Source organism: Mustela erminea, chromosome 2, assembly GCF_009829155.1.
Source record: "Mustela erminea isolate mMusErm1 chromosome 2, mMusErm1.Pri, whole genome shotgun sequence".
Taxonomy (NCBI): Eukaryota; Metazoa; Chordata; class Mammalia; order Carnivora; family Mustelidae; genus Mustela; species Mustela erminea.
The window spans coordinates 141,279,243-141,305,843 of NC_045615.1; the positions used below are offsets into that span (position 1 = coordinate 141,279,243).

The 26,601-nt window shown below is 39.5% G+C and overlaps 1 pseudogene; it reads left to right on the forward strand.

Moving 5' to 3' along the window:
- Window positions 1–1,485: 1,485 nt before the first annotated feature.
- On the forward strand, window positions 1,486–25,133 carry LOC116582649 (annotated as a pseudogene).
- Window positions 25,134–26,601: the final 1,468 nt, after the last annotated feature.

Sequence of the window (26,601 nt, forward strand, 5' to 3'; positions counted from 1 at the left end):
AGGAAAGGCAAATCAAAGAATGAGGCAGCCAGGCAAAAAGGCCCTATGGGTGTTGGCAAGGATGAGTCCTCAGATTGTGCTGAGAGAAACAGAAGGGAGGGTCTGATGCAGAGAGCTATCTCTGAGGGGATAATGTGGCTATGGGAAAGGGAGATAAGGAACAGGTAGACTCAGGAGTAATCATGAAGAGGCAACAACTGAGCTCATTTCTCCTTTCAGCACCTGTCCTGGTTGGGACTCCTTACTTGTGTCTCTGATGACTTAAGTAACATCTGTCTCCTCTGTCAGACAGCAGCCACCAGGAGGCAGGCACCATGTCTGCTATTTCCCCCTCCTCATACATCCAGAGCCTTGCACAGTGCCAGTAGAATAGGAGGAGTTCAGTAGGTATTTACTGAGGGGAAGACAGGTTGATTAACAAGAAGACTAATAAATAATTTGTAGAGAAAAGGACATGAAAATAACATAATTCTGAGGTTTGGGTCATACAGAAGTCTTACTGACATACTGAATTTGAGGTTCAAAAGGGACATCCCAGGGGAAATTTTCTATTGAGATTTTGGAGATGATAGAAAAATGATTTCTAGATCAACAGAATTAGACAGGTAAGTCTGTTCTATATAATTGTGCAATGGCTAACATATCTCAAGTGTGCGTTACCATGATGACATACTGCATATACAGTATAAAAAAATTGGCTTGGGAGGAAAATGATGTTTGATATTATCTTTTATTTTGCATTACCCGTGCCCCTGTTCATACATTCCCCTGATAGGTACAAATATTCTAACAGTACTGTGTGATCTGAGTGGAGAGCTGTATCTCTTTGGACAAACTTAGTTCAACTGCCTATATGTCAAAGATGCAGCCCCCAAATACCCATGATGCAGTCTAAAGAGGGCCCCTCCTACTGTGGTATATGTAAGTGTGTTCCTTGGTCTTATGCCATAATTCACATCAAGAGCTGATTAATTCTTCACGGTGAGTCTCTTAGTGTGTGTGTTTGTTTTTCAGTCTTGCTATTCTGGAGTCAAGTGACCCAAGGAGGATTTGGTGGCTAATAAGGGCACAGGACTTAAGGAATAGCACAAGAGCTGGAGGGTTTCCACCAAGCTTCCCTGGTAACACAATGAGGTGATAGGGAACATTTTATAAATTAATCTGCTTTAACCAGAAAAGGAGGCAGAACTTTTGCTTCCTTACAGTTAACTATTTCTCTCCCAATAATAAGAAAAATAAATGATATGTGTTCGCTGTGTCTCCCCCAAATTCAGGTGTATATATAAACCACTGTATCTGGGTCATAGGGATCTCAGAAGAAACTAAATTGTCCTACCTAGTAAGCAGGGGACATATTTGAAGAAGGGAAAACCAGGAGGTGGATATTTGAGGCTTTGAGCTTCCCAGCAGCCTTTATTTTGGCAACAGAATGTACACCTTCCCTTGGACAATCGCACCTCCCTGGTCTCAGTCCAGGCTACCAGGATGGGCATGTGGCCCAAGCTGCTTCTAGAGATCCAAGAGCACTGCACCCTGGCTGGTGAGGTTGGTTTAGGGATTGGCACATTTCTCACCAAGTCAGTCAGAGAAAAACCCTGGAGTCTGTAGCTACTCTTATGCTGGCGTAGTTTCAGAACTGTCTGAGTCCAGCCTCATAACATAATTATACCAGAAGGGTAGGAAAAAATTCTTTTGAAAATGAATTTTTCCCAAAGTTGTTTGTTTACACTAAACACAAGTGTTATGGACTGAATGTTCGTGTCCCCCAGGATTCAGATGTGGAAATCCTAACCCAGATGTGATGGTATTGGGGAGCGTTAGTCTTTGGGAAGTGATCTAGTCTGATATCTGAGGTTGGGGTCCTCATGAATGAGATTAGTGCCCCTATAAGAAGAGACAGGAGAGTTTGTGCCCTCTCTCAGCTCTCTGCCATGTAAGGATACATCGAGGAGACAGCCCTCTGTCCAGAAAGAAGGTCCTCACCAGACACTGTTTCTGTCTTGATCATGGATTTACCAACTTGAAGAACAGAAATAAATGTCTGTTGTGTAAGCCGCCCAGCCTATGGTATTCTGTCTTAGCAACCCAAACCAACTAAGACAACAAGCTACTCTGTATGAGAATTATTTGTGTTTTTATGTGTTCCCCTTCACTGGGCTATGGCTGCAGGGGACAAAGACCACATCTCTCTCTTTTTTAAATCTTACGTTCCCAGAGCGCTAGCACAGTGCTGCACACATGAAATTTTTAGATACATTTCATAAAAATGTGTCAGCTTCAGCTTTGCCCAAGCATGGGTGATGGGTCCTCTAAAATGGATTGACATTGTGGTGAACTGCTATTCAGAGAGATTCTACAGCCTACCCAAGGTTTAATTTCAAGGATATATCTTAAAACATTTCATGAAAACATTCCTTCGTTTGCTGAAGTCTTCCATGAGACATCTTCAGAACCAAAAACCAAACTGCTTTGCTTCCTGAGGAAAGAGTATTTTTTCCCTAGTGAATAATAATATTTTTGTAAATGACCCTATCTTTCTTTGCTTTGGCTATCAGAAAACTTTGAGGTTAATTTACTGCTCAAGTATTGTAGCTGTGTAAGATGTTTTTAGTTCCTTCATCTTTATTTTGTACTTGTTCTAATTTACACTTCTCCAGCCCTGTTGTTCAATTTTAAACTTATATTTTTTTATATGTATGTATTTCCTGTATTGTTTGTTGGACAAGGTATGGGATATTAATCATCTAATTCTTGCTCAAAAATGTAATTTTCTTCAGTGTATGAATGCTTGAGATAACAGTGCTGAGTCTCTAGAACAAGGGGCTCTTTGCTGGACTCTTATTAGGTGGAAAGTTTTGTTTTCCTAAAACATAACTCCTGTTCTGGAGGTGGTAAAAGTGGTGAGAGTTCTATGCTGGGCTTCTGTCTTGACTAACAATGAATGATTCAACCTTGAGAAGTTCACTTTTCTAATACGGGGTTGGCATTGCTCACTGCTCAACTCCATTTGGATCAACGGGTTAATGTTTGAAATAATTTTGAATGTGGAAAGTTCTGGGTCATTCCTATCTTAGTTGCAATGTTAATCCTTGTTTTTGTGACAGATGAGTGTGCTTAAAGTCTTTCTGTTCTATGAAACCATTTCCTTTAAAAGTCTGCTGAGCTCACCAGAAAAACAAGTAGAGCCTGCTACAGCAAAAAGGAACCCAATCTGGACATCTGAATGTGACTCAGAGACACCAAACAAGAGACATAGAAGGAGGTTGGGATCAAAAATTTAGGACTTGCAGGGACACAGAACCATCAAGATTTCTAGGAGAAATTATGGAAATATGAGCAAAGTCAGGGCAGGAAGTCCAGGGCTGCTTCTCAGAGAGAGAAGGGCATTGCTTGGGCCCACTGTGGCAGCGCTAAAATGCTGCATAACCCAGGACCCCAGAGGTTCACTGAAGACCAGGGAGCAGACACTAAGAAGGACCAACAGTCCATCAATCCAACTCTAAGTCCTTCATCCACACAGAGGGGAGGAGTAGGCTTATGACTTGGGACCCAGTGAATTGCGTTAGCCGGGCCAAGACATAGCTCAACGTTAATTTCATTACAATGAAGAATCTGTGTTCTGGGAAGCTCTCGAGTGCTTTTGCTTCTGTTCCCACCCAGGCTTTGCCAATCAGCCTCTGCAAAGGGCGAACCAAAGGATAAAACAAACAAATGTCAATTGATGAATTATAATCAAATGGTTGTGAAACTTTACAATTTTGGTACTTGAAAAATAAAAAGTCTACAAAATGTCAGCTGGATTACAGATAATTGGCCAGAAAAACACATTCAAGAGAGGCTTGGACTGCTTTGGGTCTGTAAGGAGTGCCTCCCTTCGGCACCACGAGGGTGTGGTGAGGTAGGGCTGGGGTGGGAGCCGGACAACTAGGGACTTACTTCAAGTCCTGCCAGCTCGGCAAAGAGTCTCCTGCTTCTCTGGGCTGGCTTACCCAGCCCACATCCCGACCTTCTCTGCTTGTTGTACAACCTTTCACACTGCTCCCCAAAAGAGCTCACTTTCAGCCTTACCACTTAAAATCACACTACTTTTGTGACCCTCACCCTTTACATCAGTCCAGCTTTGTTCAGCCTAACAGACCCAACCTCCGCACTTTCCTTAAATATTGAGAGAACATTTGCTGTCTGGAAATATCAGCTTGCACCCAAATTTAAAAAAGAAAAATAGGAGAGGAAAGCATTCAAAGAAAACTCTTGGAACTGGGATCCTGTGGTAACATACCAAATAAAGGAAAACAGGAAAACAATTGCAATATTAAAAATGGATGACTTCCTGTATAAATTCTTCACAGACCTTGTTGATTAAAGTGTGGTCAAGTTTGCTGGCCTGACACCTCCTGATCTCACGAGGGTCCATACGATGGGACAGTTCTCCAGGATTCAGAAATCCCTCTCCCCCATTTTAAAAGCATTTGCTTATAATTTTGCCTATAGGCATCAAACCTTTTCTCTTTGGTCCTTAATGCCTATCAGAAATCAATTCCTTATCCTTTGTTTCATTGATCCAGCTAAGGAGAATTGACTGAATATTGAGAATAACTCAGAGGAGAGCAGAGATAGTTATCAGTGCATAACACCATGCACCTTGATATCTGCATCTACTGTCCACATGGTTTGAAAGCAACAATGGAGAAAATTGTGTATCATTCTGCTGAAAGAGCATTCCTCCACTCTGAATATTTGATGAATACATATTGCTCTTATACATTTGGGACATACCTATCCCCTCAGTGAGCTTATATTGTAGTTAGAGAAAACAACAATAAAAAAAATAAGCATAGTAAATCAGTAAATGACAATATATTGTAAGACAGATGTATAACAACAACAAAAAAAAAGACAAGAAAAGTAGGGTAAGAAGGATTGGGCAAGTGGGTGGTATTAAATAAGGTCGGGTGGGCCTTGGGAGGAAGATAATTTATAAGCAAAGGCAAATAGCTAGGCAGATCTCTCAAGGAGGTGTCTGGGCTGATACAGCAGCCCAAGCAAAGGTCCTGAGGCAGAACCAATGATGGGTTACCCTGAGACTTGCATTCCGTCTCTTCCTCTATCAGGGAGGCCTCAGACAAGATAGTTATTCTCCATGGGCAGCAGAGGGGATGACTTTGAAGCAGCAGCAACAACAAGAAGATGATTTCAACAGGGACAGCTCTTTGGAACAGGGCTGTGTCTGGGTGAAAAGGAGGGGTAAAAAAGTTAAAAAAAAAAAAAAAAGCGGGGAGGGGGTGGAATACGTTCCAAGATTCCATTTCCTAAGAGGAGACTAAGAACTGGAATCTAAAGGGCACACCCCAAAACAAATCAACAGGATACAAGGAGCCTAGGGTTTTGATTCCTCATGCAGTTACGAGTGCTGCTTGGTGTCTTGTGAAGCACTCGTGGAATTTGGCCTTGGATCACAGAATTTTAGGACTGAATTGTTTCTTCCTAGCTGTGCTTATTCCCTAATCCCCTTCTCTCAATTGCCTTGGTCCCTGGAGTTCTCTTAACTATTTTCTTTTCAGGGCCACTCTTGAAACTGGATCTGGCCATGGGATGATCAGTAGTTCTTGGCTCTGCTCCCTCCTCTCTTCCCCAAGGCAGATTAATTTACTTTAATCTGAGGTCCTGGGGGGAATTCATACCCAGGGTTAGAGGTATGGGAGTGGCTAGAGCCTGAGAACTCAGGTATTTATCGAGAAGTGTTTGATTTTCTCCCATAGCCATTATGGTTTAATGATAAGAGGGAGGGATGGAACTAGAAATATGTGTGTTTAAAATCCTCCCAGCTACCCAGCTTTCTTGTAAGAAAATCAACACTCCTTAAATGTCTTCATGATTCTGGTCCACCTTTCCAAGTCCCCTACTCACTGATTGAACACATTGGCACTTGCCTGAGGGGCTCTGCTTTTTACTGCCTCCAGGTACATGTACCTCCTATCCTGGAAGACTCTTTGATCCCCCGCCTCACCTGGCTAACGCTTTCTCATCCCTCAAGTCCCAGCTTAGTCAGTCAGGCAGCTTAGTCAGTCCTGCCTTGGGGAAAGATTTCCTAACCCCTAAATTAGAATGGACCCTTGTCCTTCCAGAACTTAGCATGACACCTGGCCCATAGTAAGTGCTCAGTAAAGATTGCTGCTTTATGAACTCATTTGATGGATGAATGAAAAAGCAAATGAACAGAAAGAGAAGCTAAGATCAGTGTGCATCTTTTAAATTGAGGACCAGGAGGGAAAAGAGAAGGAACAGAGAATCAAAGAAAATAAATTTTTTAAGGTCTGAACTGCTTTCGCATAAGGCAATATTCAGACCAGTTCAACCAGGTCAATTACCAGAGAAATTACCAGGGATTTGTCCTAGGATGTTTCTTTTCTGGCTTTCTGTTGAAAGTAACATTGTTAGCCATGTTAGCTGACACTGAAAATGAGTTGGATCCGCCACCAGGGTTGAAGTGGTAACACAAGAGCACAACCAGGAAAGTTAAACACATCCAGCCTGGAGGGTAAAGAAACAAATTCAAGAACATAGCTTGAACTTTTTGTTCTGTCTTGATCCACTGTGGCAGTGATCTTGGGAAAGTCACTTAACTTTCTGAATCACACTTTTATTGTCCAAAAAACAAACTTGGGGCTATTTGGGAAAAAGGGATATTAGCCAAGCTTATGTATGACCAAAGGTCCCACACAATAGTGGTATTTTTAATGATCACCGATGCTATCCCCAGCTGTTCTCTGTAAGGTTTTATTAGTCCCACTGCTGTTTCCTGATTTGTTTCCATTCAGGAAGCTTTGAAATAATGGTTAGCAGAGGGGCACATTGCAAAAATAAAAATTTTCACTCTTTTAACTTTTCCATTCACTTTAATCCCACTGCCCATCCTTCCTCTCTCTGCAGCGTCAGCTGGAGTCCTGCCATTCCTGTGATCAGTCAGGCACTGGAGAGACTCTTACTCCTGGTGGGGATGGGAGGGTGGGGGCAGGGGGAGTTCTGGGCCAGCATGACTGTTGAGTGTGATGTCCTTTTGTGGTGCCCTCAAAAACAGAAGTGAGGAAACAGGCCATCATTTATCATGTGGCTTTGTAATGGATGCTGATAATGCAAAACAGCCAGGCAGCTCTTGTCGCTCCAATGAAGTACTGAGTCAGCTGTTGGGGGCCAAGTCGGAAAGGGAGGTTCCCTATGTGACTTGCCCTTCTGCCAGGGATCTCCCTGCAGTGACAACTGCCCACTTGCTAATGGAGCCTGACATTTGCCCTGGGAAGGCACACAGCCTCCTACCTTATGCATATTGACAGTTTGTGGCCTCTAGGGGGAGCTGAAGACTTCTCTGCTTCTAGGCACTGGTACCCATACTCCTCAAGCCAGGCACACTATTGGATGCAGGTGCTAGAGGGTGGAGCTTTTGGCATGATGGCTGGTGCTGGCCCTTGAACCAGTCACTGTGACAAAGGAAATGTGGGCTTCTGGTTGACCCAGCCTAGGTCAGCTGCCTGCTATTGGTTGGAAGGGAGGCAACCTAAGCCATACGTTCGCCACAGTGAAGCATGAATCCAGAGTGAAGGAAGAGGAAGTGTGATGGGCATAATAGCAACCACTAGAATTATGTCTCCCACTTCTCTGCATTCCCATGCTTTTGCCCAGAGAAAGATTCCATCGATATGGGTTTATTGGGGGCACATGGGGGGCTCAGTGGGTTAAGCCTCTGCCTTTGGCTCAGGTCGTGATCTCAGGGTCCTGGGATCGAGCCCCACATCCAGCTCTCTGCTCCACAGGGCGGCTGTATCCCCCTCTCTCTCTGTCTGCTGCTCTGCCTACTTGTGATCTCTCTCTCTCTGTAAAATAAATAAATAAAAATTTTAAAAAATATATGGGTTTATTGGCAAGAAAACCCTTGAATCACAAATTAACACATGATAAAAGCCATGCACAGGCAGAGCTCCATGAAAACACTTCAAAAACAAAACAAAGCAAAACCTTTTCTCCACTGGTACCCAGTAGATGTCAAGCCAAGAGAATGGCGTTACTAAAATTAAGTAGACTGGTCCAGTTTCTCAAACCCACTTACTTACACTCTCTCCTTCTGACTGTTGCTGCTCTTCAAGGTCGCAATGGCCTACGTCCAGGGCTTTTTCTCAGGCCTCATCTTATTTGCCCCATCAGCAGCATTGATTACTTTCTTCTTGAAAACTTGTCTTCCCCTGGTTTTTAGGACATCACACTGACTTTGTTTTCTTCCTACCTCACTGGCCATTTGTTCTTGGATTCTTCTGCTGATTCGCCCCCTTCCTCCAGGCTCTGAATGTTCAGTGTCCAGGGATCAGTAAGTGGACCTCTACTTTTCTATCTATGCTCACTCTTTAGGTGACCTCAGCCAGTTTATGTCTTTACTACCATCCATGCGCTACAACCCCAATATGAACCCCAGATCTTATATCTATATTCCTGCTTGATATTTCTACTTGAATGTCTAGTAGACATTTCCCAAACTGTTCTATGTTAAATTGAGGCCATAACAGCTCTCTTTCCACTACTATCAAAAGAAACAATTCCTCCAATAATCCAGTCATTCAGGCAAAAATCCATCATGCTGTCCATGACTACCTCCTCTCCACACCTTACATTCCCCATCTTGTCCATCAGAATATTCTATAGGCCCTATCTTAAAAATATATTCAAGATTGAATACGCTCTCTACTGTGACCACCCTACTCCTAACAGGTCTCCCTGCTTTTGCTTTTGTCTCCTACCTCATATTTATCCTCCTGGCCCAATCTCAACATGCTAGCCACACTGATTCCATTAAAATATTAGATCGTGTCAGTCCTCTGCTTAAAACCCACAATGTTATCACAGTAAAGGTTAAGTTCTCACTACCTGCAGGAGGACCTTTGTTAATCTGTCTCTAACTTATCTTGCTCACTATCTGCTGTTAATCTCACCTTTATTCCCTGCACTATCCACTCCACCCTCTTCTTCAGATATTTCAAGCATGCTTCCACCCCAGGGCCTTTGCCCTTGCTCTCCCCTGTTCCTGGAAAGCTGTTCTTCCACAAGGCTTACTCATTAACTTCTTTAAGTCTTTACTCAAAAGTAAAGTCTGTCCAAAATTCAACGCCCTCACTCTTCTTGTTCCCTTCCCTTCTTCTTTTTTTTTTTTTTTCCGTTTCTTTTATCAGTAACATTCGGGTATTATTTTTACTTATTTTATCTTGTACATTATGTCTTCTCACTAGATCATTAGCTTTCTGAGGACAGAGCTAGTTTTGTTTGTTCTTATGATTAATACCTTCTTTGGATCTACAATAGTCCTTTAATGTGGAAAGGAAAGTAAACAAAATAACATAATTGTACAACTAAGATTTGAGACCCTTGAAACCCATGCTCTATTCTTGGGCTTGACTTTTAATTAAATTCAGTATGGAGCAGGATTGGTTTCCGAGTCTCTAGGCCCATTCTTGGTCTAGAGAAAGCCAGGACTGTTTTCTATTCATGTCATTTACTAGCTTAAAAGTTTTCAATAACTTCCCTATTGCCTTAGGGATCAAATTCACCCCTTCGTCATCTGTGCTTTTCCAAGGTTATCTCCTGGGTCAGCACTACATTTGTCTTCTCTAACTAAATTGGTCTATCTACTATTTCCCCCAAATTATCTTACCCCATACTATTTCTTCTCCTTTTTTTCTCATCTGAAACACCTTCCTTCATCTCCTCCATCCATCATTGCAAGCCCACCCCATTCTTCCAGTATCTGTTTCCTTCTCCCCCTGTTGACATCCAACTCATTTATTTAACTCACATTGTGCCTCCTTTTTAAAGTCTTCCTTGAATACCCCACATGAAATGAAATGTTCCTTATCTAGTAATTTTATAGTATTTTTTTTTTCTATGCTTACTCCAGCTTTTTTCACAGTACCATAGTGAAGTAGTAAAGTAAGGGTCCACCCCAGTCTAGAACATAACTTCATTGATTCAAATCCAGGTCCTGCCACTAACTGGTTGTATCCTTGGGCAAGTAGTATAACCTCTCTGTGCCTCAGTTTATTTCTTTGTAAAATGAGGACAATACTTAGCTATCTTAAAGGGCTTTATGAGAATTAAATGCACTAATATGTAAAATATCTGGAATAGTGTCTCTACTCTGAATGTTTGCTATAATTGTGATGGTTGTGCTGGTTAGTCATCTATTTTCAGTCCACTTGATTTTGGGGTGTGTGAAACAAAACAGCTGGATTTATTTCTAGTTGCTTAAAACATATACCTTAATTTTACTAAGTAATAAGTATATCATTTTTTTCTGTTTTTCCCAGTTTGAAGGTACATGTCAATTAAATCCAGTTTAGGGGATTCTTGGTACTATATAAACAATTTCATTGATTTTTTTTTCTTCAGCATTCACAATATACAACCACAATGCAAGTGTGAAGTTGACTTGAATTGACTTCAACTCCTGTTTATTGAGTTAACCCACTGTGAGGAACAGAAACATGAAGACAAAGTCCTTCCTTGAACCACTATCTATTGAGAAAGATCAACATATGCACAAATAACTTCCCAATAACTGTTATACCCTATATAATATATAGTTCTTTTATTTCTATTTTAAGATTTCAGCTTTCCTTAATTTCTCAATTATAGCTTTTTTATAATTTTGAATCCAGGATGCATTAGTTCATTTGAATCAGTTTCTTGTTTTAATGTGGGGACAGAAGACATCAGTTGTAGTCTATTACTGCCTACTTAGAGAAATTGTTTTTAAAGCCCCGCCTGTTAACCTTTAACCCTGAGTCCTGTGCATAGTTTCCATATTCAAATAAATGATTAACTCACTTACCAGTGGTATTTATGAGTTCTTAGCTCAGGCTGAAACTTTCCAGTCTAGTTCACAGACCAAGGAGGTTCCAGAATCATCTCCCCAGGCTCTTCCTGAGACACATCTCTGGCTGCTTCATTTGTCTTCCCTTTCCTGGTCATCCCCCCACTCCTTTTCTCCCACCCCTCTTCCCTCTCCCAGGAGGTACAATGCATCTGGTCCTCGCTGTGGACTTTTTACTTTGATAGATGTATAATTGGTTATGCAGGTGAAAAGATGAAAAGTAAAGAGTGCATCTTTCTAAATATTTATTCAAAAAACAAATTCAGCAATATTCAATCTAACTTCTTGTCTTCCTCAGGGGCATTGCATCAACATCCTCTTGTTCAACAGCAGCCTGAGACACTTGACCCCTGAAGATGAATCTTGAAACTACTGCTTAATACCCATGAAATTAATTGTTTTTTCACACCTAATAGTATCTTCACTCTGCACTCTGGATAAACAGGCTCAGAAGTGGTTTATATGCCAGGTTGTTTTCCTTCTGAAAGATGATCCTTAAAGTAACTTCAGAAAACAGAAGGGCAACTCCAGAGTTTAAAAAAAAAAAAAAAAAGGAGGTCATTATTATGTTAAAAAGCTCTTCAGTAGGCTATGATGCTGTTCACAAATGTTACAAAATAGTTTACCACCAGTTACTAATTTTAAAATAGTTTAGAGCAATAAGACTTATAAGGTGCCTATGAGGATAGTAGCTTCAGTCATTTTTCTGAAGGTAGTTAAGATAAAACAAAGTACTCTATAGTCTGATGCAGGTCACTTTAGGATATAAAACACTAAGTATTTAACTGTTGAAAGGGACAAAGAGATAGTCAAACAATGACATGGATTAAAGAGGTTGTGGTAATGGCTCCTTTTCCTAAAAATCAATAAGACTGGCCAAGAAAAGGAGAATGGTCCTTCCATATTGCTTTGGAAATCCTCCAGTACATAAGCTTCACCTTTAAGATATCTCTGAGGTCCAAGATTAGGGATTGTGAGTCAGGCTTCCTAACTGTACTCAATGCCCTTGGTCCCAGGCTAATAATGACAAAGGGAAGGAGCCACACAAAGAATCTATCTTGAAGTAGATGAAAAGAAAATATAAGAACCATTAAAGTTCTTCTCTGTGTGTTTTCTCAGTAAGGCCATAACCAAACTATGACCACAGTGTTTTGGTGGACAGAGCCCTATCTTTTATCAAGTATTTGAACATCCCGGTAAAATGGCTATATCATTTACAGAAGATTAGAGGAATCCACATAATTCCTCAGGCCAAAAACTACTGAGAGGATGTGACGTTCAATCAATGACCACAAGGATAAATAAAAGAGGAATTCAAGATCACAATCTCAAATAGATCAGTGAGACAGATGAGACCTTCATGGGCAGAAAGAGAAACAGAGGCAGCAGAGATCTCTGTCCACAGTGCTCAGAAAAATGAAGGTGCTTTACACAAGGCTGTACTACCAGAGGATTTGACTGCCATTTCCAAGGCCCACATAAAAGGGTTAGGGAACCCATCTGTTTTGTTGAATGGTTTTCTGGAACTTCATCAAAGTGAAAAAGAACCCTACTTAATAATTAGTCAGAGTCTATCAGATGCACACCTGAAAGGAAGATAAAGCTAACAGTCATTAAAATGAGGGTGAGGTTCTTGGGCCTCAGTGAAGGGCACTGGAACATTTGCCAGAAAGTGGTACACTGACGCTCTTTTGTGGAGAAGAAAAAGGTCTCTGGAAGACAACCTGACATGAAAGCATGAAAGTACCAATCATTTAAAATAAAGAAAACTGTTTCAAATGTTTTTATATTACCTTGTTTAAACTTCTCAACAGTATGTGAGGTTCCCAAGGAAACTGAGGCTCAGGGAAGCAAAGCCGTTTTCACCAATTTTACCTAGTTAGTAGGTTTCTACCCAGAATGTAGATCTAAAATAAAAGTTTCTGAAGTCCCTGCTATTTTCACAATATGCTGCCTCCATATGGGGCAATAATCTCTGTGCAAATGAGAGAGGAAAAAGACCAAGATAGTATTTTGAAGAGAAAAACATGAAGTATTTCCATTACTGAATAGTAATGGATAAGCCATTCTGCATGTACGTGCTGATCAGATCACTTTAATATGTCAGCTTTTGCTGGCTCCAGAGCCCCATCAGCTGAACATCGGGACATCAACATCAGCTGAACACCTGTTTCTTTTCCACTAGGATTCTCTCCCCTTTAGAATCCCCAGGAACCCCCTGGATGTCATGGGCACAGCAGACTAATGCTATCCTTTAGTAACACTGCTGCTGTTCCTCAGGTCCCAGCTGCCTATTCGCACACCTCAGGGCTCCACCAGTGGTACTGCCACCTCTCAGCTGTCTCCACTACACTGACGATTACTGAGCTACTTCTTTACTCTTCCCTACTCTGCCTACCTTCTCTGAGCTTGCACTTATACATTCAAATGCCTTTCAGACATCCCGACGGGATATCCTGAAGACATCTCAAACAGAACACATACAAAAAAGAAACTACCTTCTCCAAAAATCTTCTTTGCCTCGTATGGGATGAACTTTGATGAATAAATGACACCAACACTCACAGTGACTCAAATAAAAAACCTACAATCACCCTATGGCTTCTTTAACCAGACATCAAGTCTTATCAGTTCTACCTTCCTCAAAACTGTTTTATCATTCCTCCCTATACCCCGAAGGGTGAGTCGGTAAACCAAATGCTTTTGGGTCACACACACATTCTTATTCACCTTGTTCCGGGCCTCCTTATCTTCCTCCTCTTCACTGTCTTCTGTGTTTCTTACCAGGATCATCATTCCAAAATGCGTATTGTATGGAGTTACCACATTCCATACAATGCAAAGTCTTAAGTTTCAAATTTAAATCCCCTCATGGTTTGCACTCTACTCATTTTTCCACTCCATGTTAAATCATTGGCCCATTTACACTTCCTTAAATCTATTGACTCCAAAAGAGCATGGAGAGATGATATACACTGGAGCTCAGATGTAGACAGTGAATAATAGGGTTACATTTTCCAAGAACAAGTAAGTTAGATTATGCAGAACTGATGTCAAAGAAGAAACAAAGGATGGCTTGGTATTCGAAATGAGCAACAATATAGGGGATTGAAAATACTGAACTTCAGCAACTCTCTTAATCGCATCTGTTTTCCTGTGTTCCATGTTCCAACTAATGAAAGAGTAATCAAAGCAAACAGCTTTGGAATGAAAATAACTTTATGAAGAATGTATGGACTGACTGTAATCTGTGTAAGAAGCGTGAGTGAATACCAGTGGAGATCAGACACAAGACTGATGGTTTGATAAAGAATCAATGGAGACTCAGAAAAAGATGAAAATGATTAACACTGAGAGATAAAGCAGCCTACTGCAGAATCTGGGAGAAATTTCTACTAAGCTTAAGGCGAACTGAAGTGTACTGGGAAAACAAAATGAATGTCTGTGCGTTCCCACATGAAACAAAACTATTAGCAACCTGAGGGAAGGTAACAAGACACACATATTCCTTTCTCTTGCTCAGGGACACAGAGTCATATTTAAGACTTACTTAAGACTTACTTTAAGTCATATTCTAGACCTACTTATAGACCACTAACTTCTCTAAGACAACATTGTGTGTGTGTGTGTGTGTGTGTGTGTGTGTATCCATCCTTATGCAGGTGTTTCTTTATAAATAGAGTAAGTAGAGGGATAAAGGTATGAGTAGAAAGCAAAAGAGTCAATGCTAAGAATTATCATCTTTTTAATAAGAAGAGGGATAATAAGGAAAACATTCTTATAGCACTTAATATGCTAGGCATTCATCCAAGTGCTTTTTATATATTAGTTAGTGTTTAGAACAACCCTGTATTAGTCAGAATACTAGCATAAGCTATGTCATGGGAAAAATAAAGTAACTCCAAAATCTCCATCTTTGGCACAAGTTTATTTCTTATTCATTCAAGGTTTGATTTGGGTAAGCAGTGACTCTCCTGCAACTCGAAACTCAAGGATTCAGGGACCCTCCACCTTGAGATACCACCCAAGGACACTGTTGTATAGAAAGAGAGGGATGCAGAGGGCAAACTGGCTCTTACCTGCCCCAGTCTTGAAATAACATATGACTTTTCCACTCCCAGGCCATTGGCCAGAAGTAGTCACATGGCCCAAATCACAGCAAGGGAGGCTGGAGAATGTTGAAGAGCCCAGGGATATCCCAGGGAGTACAGTCTCATTTACAACCATATGAGAAAGATAATAGCATAATCCCCATGACTTTTATAGATGATGGGAAACTGGCAAACAAGCAAAAGTAATTTGCCTAAATTCGCAGTTAATAAGTGGTAGACCTGGAGACAAGCTGGCATAAAAACAGACATAGACCAGTGGAACAGAGTAGAGAGCCCAGATATGGACCCTCAACTCTACAGTCAAATAATCTTTGACAAAACAGGAAAAAATATACAATGGAAAAAGACAGTCTCTTCAATAAATGGTGCTGGGAGAACTGGACAGCTATATGGAGAAGAATGAAACTCGACCATTCTCTTCCACCATACACAAAGATAAACTCAAAATGGATAAAAGACCTCAACGTGAGATAGGAATCCATCAGAATCCTAGAGGAGAACATAGACCACAGCAACTTCTTTCAAGATATGTCTCCAAAGGCAAAGGAAATAAAAGCGAAGATGAACTTTGGGGACTTCATCAACATCAAAATCTTCTGCACAGCAAAGGAAACAGTCAACAAAACAAAAAGGAAACCCACGGAATAGGAGAAGATATTTGCAAATGACAGTACAGACAAAAGGTTGATATCCAGGATCTATAAAGAACTCCTCAAACTCAACACACACAAAACAGAAAATCATGTCAAAAAATGGGCAGAGGATATGAACAGACACTTCCCCAATGAAGACATACAAATGGCTATCAGACACATGAAAAAATGTTCATCGTCACTAGCCATCAGGGAGATTCAAATTAAAAAACCACATTGAGATACCACCTTACACCAGTTAGAATGGCCAAAATTAACAAGACAGGAAACAACCTGTGTTGGAGAGGATGTGGAAAAAGGGGAACCCTCTTACACTGTTGGTGAGAATGCAATTTGTGCAGCCACTTTGGAAAACAGTGTGGAGATTCCTCAAGGAATTAAAAATAGAGCTTCCCTATGACTCTGCCATTGCACTACTGGGGATTTACCCCAAAGATACAGATGTAGTGAAAAGAAGGGCCATCTGTACCCCAATGTTTATAGCAGCAATGGCCACGGTCGCCAAACTGTGGAAAGAACCAAGATGCCCTTCAATGGACGAATGGATAAGGAAGATGTGGTCCATATACACTATAGAGTATTATGCCTCCATCAGAAAGGACGAATACCCAACTTTTGTAGCAACATGGACGGGACTGGAAGAGATTATGCTGAGTGAAATAAGTCAAGCAGAGAGAGTCAATTATCATATGGTTTCACTTATTTGTGGAGCATAACAAATAGCATGGAGGACAAAGAGTGTTAGAGAGGAGAAGGGAGTTGGGGGAAATTGGAAGGGGAGGTGAATCATGAGAGACTATGGACTCTGAAAAACAATCTCAGGGGTTTGAAGTGGCGGGGGGGTGGGAGGTTGGGGTACCAGGTGGTGGATATTATAGAGGGCACGAATTGCATGGAGCACTGGGTGTGGTGAAAAAATAATGAATACCGTTTTTCTGAAAATAAATAAATTAATTTAAAAAAAATTAAAAATAGAACTTCCCTATGACCCTGCAATTGCACTCCTGGGTGTGGTGAAAAAATAATGAATACTGTGTTTCTGAAAATAAATTTATTAATAAAAAAAAGAATATGCTAAGTTGTAACAGTTTGGTTTAAAAAAATGAATATACTGTTATACTGAAAAGAAATAAAAAATTTTTTTAAAAAGTGGTAGACCTAATACTTTAACCAGACAATCTGATTCCAGGATCCATGCTTCTAAAAATTATATCATAATGCCTCTCAAAAATAATAGAAATACCAGTGATTTCATTAATGGTTTACATCAGTGAAACAAACAGTGAATGGTAATAGAAAACCTTCTCTTAGAATCTCAGAGCCAGGTCACATGAGCACCAGCTGGACCCTGGGAATTAGGCGTGAAATGTACAATCATTTTTCCATAAAACTGAGAAGGGGCTCAACCAGAAGGCTGGGATTCAGCAAGGACAATCAAGGGAAATCCCTGCATCTTGCTTATTGGAAAACACATAGAGATATCTCTCTTACTGAGGAGGTGTAGCATGAAGAAAATCAACTCAAGACATATGAGAAAAGTACTGAAAATACAAGATAAAGGAAATAGGAGATTGACAATATAGGAGTTTATTCTCAAGAGCAGGGGTGAGAAAACTTTATGTAAAGGTCCAGATTTGTAAAGGTCCATATTTTAAACTTTGCAGACCATACTGTTTCTGTCTCAATTACACAACTCTGCAAAAAGACACAAAAGCAGTCATAGAAAACACATAAATGAAAGAGATGTGGCTATATCCCAATAAAGTTCTGCTTTCAGAAACAGACTAAGAACTAGATTTGGCCCATGGACTTAGTTTGCCAAACCTTGCTCTAAAGAAAATGAAATTAAGAAATAGTAACAATCAATAAACATTTAAAAAATATTCAATGTAGTAGGAATCCAAGAATTATGAATCTAAACAATGATGTAATTGTTTATCAACAAACAACTGACAAATATTTTTTAAGAAGTTATTGTTAGAAGATGTTCAGTGGGATGATTTTATATACTTCTGAAAAGGGTGTGAATAGGTGAAATTCAGCCTGAAATGTATACATATACACATATATATATAATATATACATACATATCATGTTAAATGAAATAAATCAGAGAAAGACAAATATTGTATGATATCACTTATACATGGAATTTAAAAACCAAACTCAAAAATAGAAAGTAGAATTGTGGTGGCTGGGAGCTGGATATTGGGGTAAGGGGAAGATGTTGGTCACAGCATACAAATTTCCAGTTATAAGATGAATGAATTCTGGGAGTCTAATGCCCAGCGTGGTGAATAGTATTTTAATAATACCATTTTGTGTACTTAACAGTTAATAAGAAAGTCAAACTTAAATATTTTCATCAAGTCTTTTGTACAAAAGAGATAATTACATGAGGTAATTGATATGTTAACTTATCTTATTTTGGCAATCATTTTGTAATATATGTGTATCAAATTATCATACTGTATACCTTAAACTTACACAAGGTTATATGTGTGCATATTATTATATATCTCAAGCTGGAAAAATATATACATGCACTTATATGTGCCAATTTTATAAATATTTATTTAAGACTTTATAAGATAAAGACAGAACATAAGCCATAAAATGTTAATGGTGAGTTAGGATGCAGCATATGGGAAGGTACTTCTTTACTTATTTATTTTTTTACTTTTTAGTCTATATATTCTTAATTGGTTTTCTTTTAATAAAATAAAATTAAGATGAAGGTACATCTGTGATTTTTTTCTACATAAATGTTTCACAATCAGAAAAAAATTATAAAATACAAAAGGAATTTTGTATTCCTTTTAAGTCAGACTTGAGCTGAATTTTCAGCTATAAACTAGCTCTGACCTTTAATTTTTTCACCTAAAGAGTAGATATAATCACTGTGTGTGTGTGTGTGTGTGTGTGTGTGTGTGGCATGTAGCATATATTAGAGTCTCAATACATATTAGTTAGACTTTTAGAAAGACATAAATTTTGGATTGCGTGGAAAGGGCTGAGAGACTGGGAAACTGGGAAATGATCATTGTAAAAGCTTTGACAGTTGAGGAGAGACAGCCAAGAGATTTTTTGTACATGGTGGGAGGGAGAAGAGAAGGGGAGAGAAACGGAGAGTGAAAGAGGAGACATAAGGGAGAGGGGTTGGGGAGAAAAAGGGACAGGGAGAGAGGAAGAAGGAGGAAGACTGAAATTGTTGCAGCGATATTTCTGTGAATGGTGGATTATGGATGATTTTCCTGGTCAGGATTCTGATGACTGTAAAACACTTTCACTTAGGAGTTGAGAGACAGAACGGGATGCAGGAAGAAACACTATGGTTTCTTTTCTGAACATAGGAGCTGAAAGAAAAGCCCTCTTTTAGAAGAAAGCTGGCAAAGAGGCCCTGGGGATTACAGACCAGGGCCAAAGTGGGGGCTCAACACAGCAGGAAGCTCAGATTGTGAGTGTCAACGCCTGATGAACAGGGAATGCCTAGGGAGGAAGGTCGCCACGGACTGCACCGCAGATCCTACCCCTGTGGGTTTGTTCCCTGAGAGTTCCACATTGCAGCAAAGCTCCTTCAACATAGCACAGAGTCGAAGTAGAAACATTTAGGGAAGTAAAGGAGGAGGAAGAGAGAAAAAAAGAAAAAATACCGAAGAGATGAAATGAGAAAAGGACTAGGCTTTCACAGTGGGTCTTCAGAGCAGAGGAATACTCCACCTTGCTGCTGGGCAGGTCACCAGGGAATCTTTCATAGACAAAAGAACCCATTCACCAGACACCAGAGAGGCAAGGCGGGGCATCAGTAGTAGTTTAGCCAACAGTTCCTCAAGTATCCCTTGCTCTTCTCACCTCCAAGCACCGCAAAAGTGTACCTTCACACCAGAAGCATTTTCCAAATGCTCCTTGTCTCTTCCTCACATTCCCACTCCCACCTTATACCCCACTAAACATGTGCACACATGTCAGCTCTTCTGGCTGACTCCTTATTTACATCTTTACCTTTGAGCATTAATGTCCCTATATCTGGGTGTAACTCCTAGAACTCTCTGTTGAAGCCTGTGTGACACTCACTGCTCTGCAATGGCATTGTCTGTGTGCTGGTCAGTCTCACGTACTGAACTGTGGTGAGCAGTTTAAGGACAGAGATGCTGTCTCATGGCCATTTTCCCCACATTCCTATCACAGCATCCAGTATACAACTGTGGCTGGGCTTTTCTTACAGTCACTTTTCAGCATGCCTCCTTCATCACCACACCCAACAGAGCTCCTTTAGTTTAAGAGCCAACTCCTGGCACACAAGACAAAGTGATCTCAAGAATCCTGGAGTGAGAAGCGAAGAGCAGCCAACAGAGACCTGTACACAAGCGGGATGATGGACTCGAGCTATGGCAACGGACAGGATCAGGACTGCAAAAAATGGCATAATTTCAACCTCACTCACCTTCTGAACATCCTTCCATTTTGTTTAGTATTTCTTGCAATATTGTAAAGTATTTGCCAAAAACAGGACAGAGGTGAGTGTAGGAAATCAGTCTACCAGTCTCCATTTGACTTTTCATTATTGTTCTCCATACAATCTTTAACCTAAATCTATAGTCCCTCTTTTCTTGGCAATCAGTCAGCAACCCATTCTTGGTAGAACTGAAGACATGATTCCTTTGTTAATAAGGAAATCAGAATGACACTACTTACTTTATTTACTGAGCACTCATTCTAAGCCCATGTCCTATGCTAGGTGCTTTACATACATTTCAATTAGTCCTCAAAGAAACCTTTGAAATGAATATTATTATCCAATTTTGCACATGAAGAAGCTGATGAAGGTTGAGTCATTTGCCCAAGGTAATATATTTAAAAAGCATTTATAGTCAGAGTTTGATACAAGTCTTTCTATCCTGTCCAAACTGTACTGCCAAGAATTACAGATATAAAGGACTGAGTAGAGATCATTCAGCAGAAATTGAGTTAAGAAAGACCCCAATCTCAATTTCTATGTTCAACTATGATGGCAAATGACTTATCTAGAAGACCAGGGATTGGGTTAGATTAGTGATAAATGTGCAGCCTTTGAGACTTAAGCTGTAATGATAGCAATCACAGACCTCAAAAGCATGTTGGAAGTTGACCCCAATTAACACCACTGGGCATACTCAGTTTAGCTGTAATATCATGTAACTTCTACACATCCTTAAAGCTCCAGGTTCTGTTTTCCAGGATCATTGATGACAGTTTTGTTTTCAGAACAAACAGCTAGAGGGGGATAAGGATTCCCAGTGGATATTTAGTCGCTAGCAGTGTCTATGACCCACATTTTAAGCCCTAGAAGTAAACACAGTCCGCTTGCCAAGAGGTCTGTCCATCATGTTGCTTCAGACAAAGATAAACCCAATTAGGTATAACCAAGAAAGTGAAGAAAGTTGCTGTGTGGAGGAAAATTCTGTACCATTAAAAAGGCATCAAGACAAATCTACTTTCTAGGGGTTTAAGAGTGCCAGGGTAACTGGATTAACTCTGACATCTGTGCTCAGATTTGAACCTTTGGTAGAAGAAAAGCTTACAGCTTAATTTTGCAAGACCCAGCATGGAACCTTTGTTGATCAGTAGGGAGATGGGGTATGAGAAAATTGGATTAGAGTTTCTGATATAAGGGCTTGAACAATCAAGAAGAAAACGAAGTTAAAAGCAGTTGTACCAGACAAGTCTTTCCTCTGTGTGATGTTTCAATTCCAGAAAAGATCACAAGCTGGATAACCAAACCATCACTGATCTGTTCCATCCAGCAAGTGGCGGAATCTGAAAAGCTTTTGTGCCGGTAACTGTAAGGAATAAATCCTTTTTAAATACAATAGTTTTAAGCTCTTATTATTTCCACTTCTTTTAGAGAAAAAGGAGCAGCCATCTCCTAAACGAATGCTCCATCTTTACTTATTGATGTTCCTACCTCTACCCTTTATCTCACCACCCATTTCAGTCAGCAACCACCTTCCCTTTTCCCACCCCAACTATACATGAGCATTGGTAATGCCCTTCCCAATGTTCTCAAAATCCCTATCATTTAATTTAAATGGTTATATTTTAAATTAAATATATTAAATTTATATTAAATCATTTATATTATATTATTAAATATACAATTTATTAAATATATTAAAATTGTTTATATGTCTTCCGCATAAGAATGTAAGCTCTTGATCTTATCCATTTTTCTTGTCAGTATCTAGCACAGCGTGACACACGTGGCAAGTTCTCAAGAAAGGTTTATTGAATGAATTCACGGATGGATGGATGGATGGATGGATGGATGGATGGATGGATAAATGAATAGATGACTGACCTACAGGATCATCTGAAGGCTTGTTCTAGGAAGACATGCCTGGATGATCTTGCAGAACATTCCAGCTCCTCCTGTCTTCTTCTGATGAGTTACTTAACATCACTGAGGCTTAGATTTCTTATTTATAAAATGAAAGCAATGCTACCCATTTCATTAGGTTGTTGTGAATCTCAGAGTAGGTAACTCATGGTGAGTGCTGATTCATGAACCAGACATTGTTCCTCATCACTCTCTATACATTCAGTCTATCTTCTACTGGCATAAGTTGTCCAGGGTTACACTAGGACAGTAGCAACCATGCTATAATGAGGCAAAATTATAATGTGGCTCCAAAAGCTCAGGAATTTTGAGTGTTCAGATGACTTTTTTTTTTTTTTTTAACTGGGCAGGAGAAGAACTATGTCAATTCCTCAATTCAGCTTACTTTACAATAGAAACCTTGTAAATTAGAGTATGTAAGCATACTCCCAAACTTCCACTTCCCACAAATTAAAGAATAAATATCATGAAGAACTTCCTGGCTTATGACACCTAAAAATGCTGGATAAAAGATGTTAAAATGCTTAAATGAGTTGTCAGAAAAATAATGGAAATCATTAGAGTCTAAAAATACAAGAAAATACAAATTTTCAAAGGTAACCACCCTAAAGTAATGGGACCCTGAAAACATTTGCTTATTCCTGGTGGCCTAGAGTCTTCATTTTAATGGAAATCAAGGAGGGATAAAGATACAATGCCTAGGACCTGAACAGGATGAACACACACACAAATCCCTAAATAGGCCAGGACCCAGAAGTTGACATCTTTAATGCAAGGGTAAACCAAAAGAAGAAAATCTAGCCCACAAAAGAACATAGTAAATAAATATTTTATCTCAATCTTGACTCTGAGTAGAGTCTAAAATTCCTATTCACAAGTAGTTCTCATAAGGTTTAGAGCCAGAATCTAGAATTTACACTCCATTTGTGATCCCCAAATACCTAACCTTAGAATTTATTTTTTTTTAAAGATCTTATTTATTTATTTGACAGAGACACAGCAAGAGAGGGAACACAAGCAGGGAGAGTGGGAGAGAGAGAAGCAGGCTTCTCTGTGAGCACAGAGCCTGATGCAGGGCTCAATCCCAGAACTCCAGGATCATGACCTGAGCCAAAGATAGTTGCTTAAGGACTGAGCCACCCACATGCCCCCTTAGAATTTAATTTAAAGTGACTCAAGATTACTAATGCCTTCCTAGGTAAATATACATACCTTAAGCAAAGGCCTCAAGTATTTCCTCAGGTAATTATAAACTCACTAAAATATAAAAATACAAAACACAAGAGGAAACAAGACATTTGAATGAGAATGAGTAGAAATAACAACAGGATTATAGTTACAAAAATGGCTGATATTGGAATTATCAATTAGGAAATATAAAGTGGTTAGGTTTGATATAATTATTTTTACAAAAAGAATATTTGAGGTATAATAAGGTATAGGAACTATGAAGTGTGATCAGGTAGATTTGAAAAAAGAACCAAATAGAACTTCCAGGTGAAAAAAAAAACACATAATAAATGAACTAAAAACACAGTAGATGGATATAGCATTAGATACAATGAAAGAGAGAATTAATGAACTGGAAGGAAGAACTGAAGAGTTATTCAATGTGCAGAAGAAGGGAAAAGAAATTGAAAAAAATTTAAATGAAAGTTAAGACACGGGAAGGAGATGATAGCAGTAGACATTGTAGTCACGCTGTTATGGATACTCTGGGGTTTCTCTGAGAGGCTCCTGATCAGAGGTGTCAATGAAATATGTAAGCCACTACATAAGTTGTTCTGGATATTCCTAATGGATTGAATAACATGTTTGAAAATGGACTTGGGCCTCTGAAGACTCTGGGTTCTCAAATTACACAGTAGGGCTTTGATTGCTTAATCTTAGAAGCTTAAAGTGAAAATAAGAAAAATAATGGACAGGCGCCTGGGTGGTTCAGTGGGTTAAAGCCCCTGCCTTCGGCTTGGGTCATGATCCCAGGTTCCTTGGATCAAGCCCCACACACTGGGCTCGCTGCTCAGCAGGGATCCTGCTTCATTCTCTCTCTTTGCCTGCCTCTCTGCCTACTTGTGATCTCCATCTGTCAAATAAATAAATAAAATCTTTTTTAAAAAAGAAAGAATATAATGGAACATTTTATTCTCTGGAACATATGGATTTCAAGGGCATCAAGAAGAGACCCAAATTAGATCTGGATCTTAAAAATGAAAGCGTAGGCGCTCATTTCAATGCCTATACCTCCAGAAAGTAGACCATATATTTGCCAAAGAACTCTTTAAAGATTTTCCAACAGCTTTAGAAATTCTTGATGATATAATGAAAAACAGTACGTTGGGAGAAACAGAGTCAAAGCCAAGAAGTTGTTTTTTATTATCTACATGTCACAACTTATCAAAATACTGCTCTTCAATGGGTGATTTGGGGACCAATGGAAAACATCAACCCTAAAAATCATAAGGACTTAGTGAACTATGTAATCACATAAGGGGCCAAGAAGAGTCCCCAAGAATTTCCTATGATGAATAACTTGAGTTAGCAAGGTTTCATTTTTGTGACTTTTGTCCACACCCAAAGAAGAAATACCAACTCTGCCTCCATGAAAATTCACAGGAAATAAGAACTGAATGAAGAATGGCAAGGTGGCTTTGACACACTTCGCAAGAGCTGTTGAAACTGTTGGTTAGGCACATCCATATACAATCTCTTTCAGGAGTGTAAACACACTGATTGACAACTAAAATTGCCATTCCAGAGGAGGAATAAATTTATCTAGCAAAACAACTAAGTTCATTTGTCATGGCAACCTCTGTCCTAGCTTCTAGTCTTTCCATATTTCCTACACAGATATAGAATCGTGGGGAAGCTATATGAGTTGTGAATCAGCCATAATTGCAGACATGTTACATATTATTCCTAAAAAATAAATGTGATTATGGATTCATATCACTGAAAATAAAGTTGCACAAGCCAAAATTCCTCTAAAAACAAACATGTTGTTGCAACTCTATGGTTCAAGTTCAAATTATAATGATATTGATAGGTTAATGTTATATTATAATAGAAGAATTCCCATCCCCTGAGCTTGAAGCTGACTGCAATGCAAGGGTAAAGAAAAAGAAGAAAATCTGAACTTAACACTGCAGATGCTAAGACAGCTCAAGATGTGTGCACTGAATATATTTAGGATGAGAGCTATTGCTGTTGTTAGTTTCATTGAGCAAGATTTTAACTGGATTTGCAGTAACCTATGCTGGTTTTGTGATTTAAATGCTCTTAATAAAAATATTTTTAATATACTGGTAGTTATAAAACTACCAGAGATCTGCATGTTTTAAGCTATTAAACTTTAAAGGAAAAAAATAAAAATGAACACATATATTTGAGAAAGAAGACATGGAGACTATAATTAAGATATCTAACATATTAAATTAGAATACAAGAAAGAAGTAATAGAGAAAACGAAGAAGCAATATTCAAAGAGATGTTGACAAAGAATTATTATGAATTTACAAAAGACAGAAATCCTCAGATTTAAGAAACCCAATGAATCTCCAGCAGAATAAATAAAAAGATATACAAGGCAGATAGATTCATTGTAATGATACTACAGAACATCAAAAGATGGAAGGAAGGATATAGAAGGAAGGAAGGAAGGAAGGAAAAGGAGAGGAGGGGAGGGAGGAAAGGAGGGAGGGAGGAGAGAAAAGGGAAGGGAAGGAAAGGGAAGAGAAGAGGAGAGGAGAAGTGAGAAGAGAAAGGAAGGGAAGGGGAGGGTAGGGGAGGGCAGGGGAGGGAGGGAGGAAAAAAAAGAGAACCTTAAAAGCAGCTAGGAAAAAAAGATTACTGACAAAGGCAAATAAGCAAGTTAGATTGACATCTGATTTCCAAATAGCCACAATGAAAAATCTGAATATAATGGAATTTTCTTAAGCAGAAAGGAAATAACCATCAAGAATGATATGACCATAGGGGCACCTAGGTGCTCAGTCGTTAAGTGTCTGCCTTCAACTCAGGTCATGATCCCAGGGTCCTGGGATGAAGCCCTGCACTGGGGCTCAAGAGAAACCTGCCTCTCCCTCTCCCACTTCCCCTGCTTGTGTTCCCTCTCTCGCTGTGTCTCTCTGTGAAATCAATCAATCAACAATCAACCAATCTTTTAAAAAAAGTATGCTATGACCATAGAAATTGTCTATCAAGAACAAAAATAAACTTAAGGCAATATTCAGAAACTAAAAAAATACAAAATACTCAGACTCTTTTTTTTTATAACTAAACATCATTTATTTAATTTGCAGTGGCTGCTCTATAAGTTCTTTTATAGACATCATTTCACATATTGCTGCTTTCAGAACAGCAACTCTCACTTGCACACTCTCCCTCCCCCTCCTTTCTTCCTTCTCACCCCCTATCCTCAATTAACCAATTAGTCAACTTCTCAGTCTCTCTCTTGCTTTCCCTGTATCCTCATTTGTTCATCTCAAAGTGAGAACTCTTTTACCTCGAGTGGACATATAGCCCAGTGATTAGATATCCTACTCAATTATCTTC